The sequence below is a fragment of the Urocitellus parryii genome, chromosome 14 (genome assembly GCF_045843805.1).
Source record: "Urocitellus parryii isolate mUroPar1 chromosome 14, mUroPar1.hap1, whole genome shotgun sequence".
In the NCBI taxonomy this organism is placed as follows: Eukaryota; Metazoa; Chordata; class Mammalia; order Rodentia; family Sciuridae; genus Urocitellus; species Urocitellus parryii.
Genome location: NC_135544.1, coordinates 40929555 through 40934716, shown reverse-complemented (window position 1 = coordinate 40934716; position 5162 = coordinate 40929555). Strand labels below are relative to the sequence as shown.

General features: G+C 41.7%; 1 pseudogene; it reads right to left on the bottom strand.

Annotated features, from left to right (window-relative positions):
- Positions 1-287: 287 nt before the first annotated feature.
- Positions 288-3202, bottom strand: LOC113183460 (histone deacetylase 3 pseudogene; annotated as a pseudogene).
- Between the last annotated feature and the right edge of the window lie 1960 nt (positions 3203-5162).

Sequence of the window (5162 nt, the reverse complement as noted above, 5' to 3'; positions counted from 1 at the left end):
TGCCAGAAAGTAAGGCCTGCTTTATGAAGACCCAGGAGAGAAGGCCACCTCAGACCTGTCTACCTCTTCATTCCTAAAAGTCTCTGGATTGGAGGGAAGCAAGAATGGAATAAGGGGCCCGAGGGGTTAAGGAGTGGCCTCTAGGGCTCACTGTCCATGATGTCCCCCCAAAGCTATCCTTGACCCTGTCTTATCCTTGATAGGTATCACTGTCATAATGGTGAGAGTGAAAAGAGAAGGGGTTACATGATCCCCATACTCCTAGGTTAGTGAAATCCCTGGGGAGACTAAAGGAACCACATTCTTCCACTCCATCCAGAGGTGAACAGTAATTCCCTGAGACACAACATCCAGAGCTGCTCTTCTTTCTCATTGTTGCTCTCCTTTCCCTTGTCATGGTCTCCATCACAGAATTCATTGCTATTTCTGACCTGCTGTAGTTCTCAGGAACGCTCTCCTCTGCATCTGCCTCACAGCCCATAAGGTCTGGAGACACAGATTGAATTTGAATGTTAGGTGTGTGATTCAGCATCTTTAGGTTTTCAATGATTGTCTGGAAGATCTGATCCAGACATGGGGTGAGTTCTGATTCTCAACATGACATCTGGATGCAGTGTGAAATCTAGGGCAAAGTATTCAAAGTGTTCACCATAGGCAAGCTCTTCACTAGTGGTCTCTTCTACCAGCAGTGATGCCTCCTATGTCTAGCAGTTCACAACAGTTTGGAGAGCATGGCCATCATCACCCAGCACTAGGAGAGGGATATCAAAACTTTTGACATGTTCAATGCATTATTCATATCCTTGGTTGCTGAGGCAGAGGCAACCCAGTCAACTCTCCACCCTGGAGCATGATGCATGTGGGTTGGTAGAAGTATACCACCTGGTTGATGACAGGCTGATAAGGTGGTTGTATCTCTGATCATCAATGATGCACATTGAGACAGGAGTAGCAAGCATTCTTCTTGGACTTCATACATGTCAGCCATGCCAGGGAAGAAGTAATTTCCATACTTGTGGAAGAACATTGTCTAAATCTGGTTATTGAGGTGGAAGGCTTTCTGAACCCCATTACCATGATGGATACTGGTATCAATGTCGTGCACCAAAGGGTGGTACTTGAACATTTCCAACATGCCAATTACAATGTCATTGACATAGAAGAAGCCAGAGGCCTTAAGCTCCTTGGCCTGGTGTAGACTTCCAGCTTGGTTAATGGCAGCATCACAGATTCTTGTTCAGCAGGATTGCTCTTTGCAGCAACCTAATAGAACTCAAAGAGCTGGGGAAACACTGCAGAGTTCCTGTGCACAATGAGGGCATTAAGGCCCTTGATGAAGTTTTGCAAATTGGTGGGGCTGACTCCCTGCAGGAAGTCAAGATAGTCCTTGGAATGGAAGCTGCACCTGTCATGCTGGGAGGCCTGGTATGACTTGAAGAAGATCCTCTTATAGAGAATGTAGTGCAGGACCAGGCAATGGGGCTTCCTAGGGTTCCCTGCTCCTGTGCTCCAACCTTGGCCCAATCCCTGTAAGGGATGAGGGCTTTTGGGAACTCAGAGTAACTATGGAAGCACCATGAATCTTCTCCTTTACCTAAGACACAAGGTATCTAGAACCTAGAAATCCTCCCAATCAGCCCGCCGTTCCTTCCTTCTAGTACCTGCTGGGTATTCTCTGAGTTTCTCTGAAATTCTCTGAGTTTCCCATCTGCTAAATTTTCTCCCCTTTTCTATACCATGGATACCAATTTCCTTCTTCCTTTATTTCTTCAGTGCATCACTAACTAAGGCTGATGAGAACAGCATATTTCAAAAGAAGGTTTGAGGCAATGGAGGGGAATAACAGCAAAGATTACTGTAAGCACCTATTGGAAATTAAAGTGTCCTGAAAAGTCATTGCTTCTTTAGGCATCTTCCTGAACATCTTTCCTGGACCACAAAGAAGAGCCTCCTGAGTCCAGTATCCTAATAAATTTTCTCTGGAGGGATGTTTTGAAGTTTTCTGTGCTTTTCAAGTGTGTTCAAGCAATGAACAAACTGTTTTCAGCCTGATCTGAGAGAGAAGAAGCACAGAGGTAAGGAAGGCGGTCTCCACACGGAAACACTTAAGCAGTGTGTCAGGGTGGGCTGCTTACCTGTCAACGTCTGACTGTCTTCTTTGGCTCATCTGTGCTTTGCCCTGTTCCATAGTTTGGGTACATTCCATTACTCTGTTTGCAGCTCATGCAGAAATGTCAGTAATTGACCTTAACACTTCTCTTGTGTCAGTTGCTGGGTGCACACGGTGCTCTGCTGCCATCATTCTTCAAAATGCCAGTTTTAATGGAACACTCTTCATTATACACAGCACCCTCCTGCTGAAAGGTTATAAGTTTGCACTGCACAATAAACTCGTTCTGCCTCAGCTTTAGTACTACTGTAACTTATTAAGAGGATCCTCTTCAGAGTACTACACAAAAAACAATACTTATTTCTAACAAGAACTTTAAAAGTCCGTTGGACCTGCATAGAGGTGATGGCAGAATGCATACCAGCTTCACTCCTCTGTCATTAAAATGCATTGAAATTCAAAGGGAGCACCTCCAGAAGCATGGAGACCTGGTGCTGTGGAGTTGTCTAATCAATGGAACTGTTCAGCCTTGAATAAATTAACATGAGGCGATGTCAGCTCACTGAATCCCAGGAAATCACATCTTATGGAAGAGTAATTAACTTGCTAAAACTAGGAGAGCAGGAGATGCCAAGATTTGTTTAGAAAGATTTTCAACCCTATCAGAGATCACGCTAAAAGCAAGTGGTGTGCATGTTGACAGATGCCTCTTTGGGAAATGAGCTGGAAATTGCAGACAGATCCCACCACTGCTCCGAAGTTAGGTTGTAGTACAGCAGAAGTAAAGATGCTGAAATTCCCCCAGATGCACTGCTCAGAGAGGAAGAAGAGTCTCCTGACTCAGTATTTCAGGATTTTATGGCTTTTTCTGTTCGCCATCACATAAACTATGAACTCCTGTCACCCAGGCCTGTGTTTGTTGGTTTTACTCTCCATCTGTAGATGCCACTTGACCTGCGCGTGTGCTGCTGCAAAACCACTCATGCCCATATCCTCACATGCCAGAATCATACTTATGTCTTTATACATTACCTTGTATCTGGTGAATTCACAATATACATCGGATGAAGAATGAGATTCATAAATAAGCATGTGGTCAGGGAACAGGAGTCTACTGATGAACTCCTACAGGCTGAGTTAGAATAATTATATCTATCTGTTGCTATTTTCCCTCCATTATGCTCAGACATGTGCTTTCTCGCCACATTCCAAATCCCTTTGTCATCTTCTAAAATAACACCTCTCTCCTGCTTCAGGCTCTTATTTCATGTTCTCTTTCTTCCTCCTAGAACTCTCTTTCTCCTCATCTTCAGTGGTCAGTGGTCAGTGTCTTTTTATTTAACTTTTGTCAGAATTGCCTTCCCTGACTATGTCATCTATGCATCGTGTGGCTCCCACCCCCAACCATCACCATGGTACTTAGTAATATCAAAGTAAGTAGTCTGCATGCTACCAGAATGTAAGCACCATAAGGGCAAGAACTTTCCCACTTATTCTCTTTCTTAGTTCCTGGTGCAGTGTTTAGCTAAAAGTAGTCTCTCAACAGATGTGAACATTCTATAATTATTATCACACGTTTTGAGACAAATAACAGGAAAATATTTTCAAATCCTAAGATTTGAGGTCATTTTCAGACGTGATAGAAAAGGTGCTCTCAAGTTAGATTTTCAGGGACAGAACATTCCTTCTGAATTGAAAAGAAAGCATTTTAGCCTAATGAAATAAATGGACATGATTTTTATTTTATGTTTTTGAGATGGGATCTCTCTCTGTTGCTGAGGCTGGCTTCAAACCCCTGAGCTCAAGCGATCCTTCTGTCTTAGTCTCCCAAGTAGCTAGGACTACAGCAAAATAATTTGAACAAGGGATTTCTAATAGCTGCTCTCCTATCAATGGTTCAGTTTACATCTAATACATAAGTTCTAAAAAACTCACTGTTTGAAAATGATTCTTTCACTAATAATAGTACTTTGATAAATTGAAGTTTAGTTCTTGGCACAAAGAGGGATCCCCTAAATGGTTTATTCCTGTTTAGTGACTGTTCAACAGTAACTTTCCCCATCTTTTCCCTTTACTGCCATTGCTTCCTCCTAGAGTTTCCAGATTAAGAAGTAAAAATATAGGTTGCCCAGTGGACTTTAAATTTTCAGATAAACAACAGGTTGATTTTAGTTTAAGTACATTTTATTTGCTATTTGAAATCTATTGGTATGTCTAAATACTTAAAAACCTACTTAAATATACTTTGCACATACTTAAAAAAGAATTCATTATTTATTTGAAATTCAAGCTTCACTAGGCGTTCTGAATTTTGACTGGCAATAATTCTTTCACCACCTTAGATGACAAGGTTTTTGAATACAAAGTTATATTTATTAGAGCAGCATCCTTAAAGTACAAAGAGCAGTGATAGGTTCTTCATATGTATTTATAGACTGATGGAAACCTGTCCTGGAAAGAAACCCAAACAATCAGATATTTCTAATGTAACTTCCATGCAGAGCCTGGATTACCAAAACTTTATCAATGAACACTGCCTAAAATTCTATAAGGGAAGTTGTACTCTAAAGGAGCCCACGCTTCTCTTGTGGGTGTACCAGATGCTAGTTCAGGCAGAGTCCCACACAAACTTCTGTCTTTGCTCCAGGAGATGAATGAATGACCCTTTAAATACAAATATTTATCTATCATCTATCTACCTATAATCTTCTATCTATCAATCATCTATCCATATCTATCTTTGTATCTCTCTCTCTCTCTCTCTCTCTCTCTCTCTCTCTCTCTCTCTCTCTCTCTCTCTCACTTTTACCTGGGCAAATAATTTAAACTTAGATCTATGTTTCTCATATTTCCCTTCGTTTAATTTGTGACCTCTCTCAAGGGGCTTTGATAAAGAAGAATGACACCTCACAGTGATGACTGATGTGTGATTACTTAGTACCCCAGGTAAGAGGCTGTGGACGCTGACACTTCCTGAGACCAGGTACATATCAGAGATGAGTGGGAAGTAAATTTATAAGTAAGCATTCATTAGGGGGAAGGCTCATGGAGT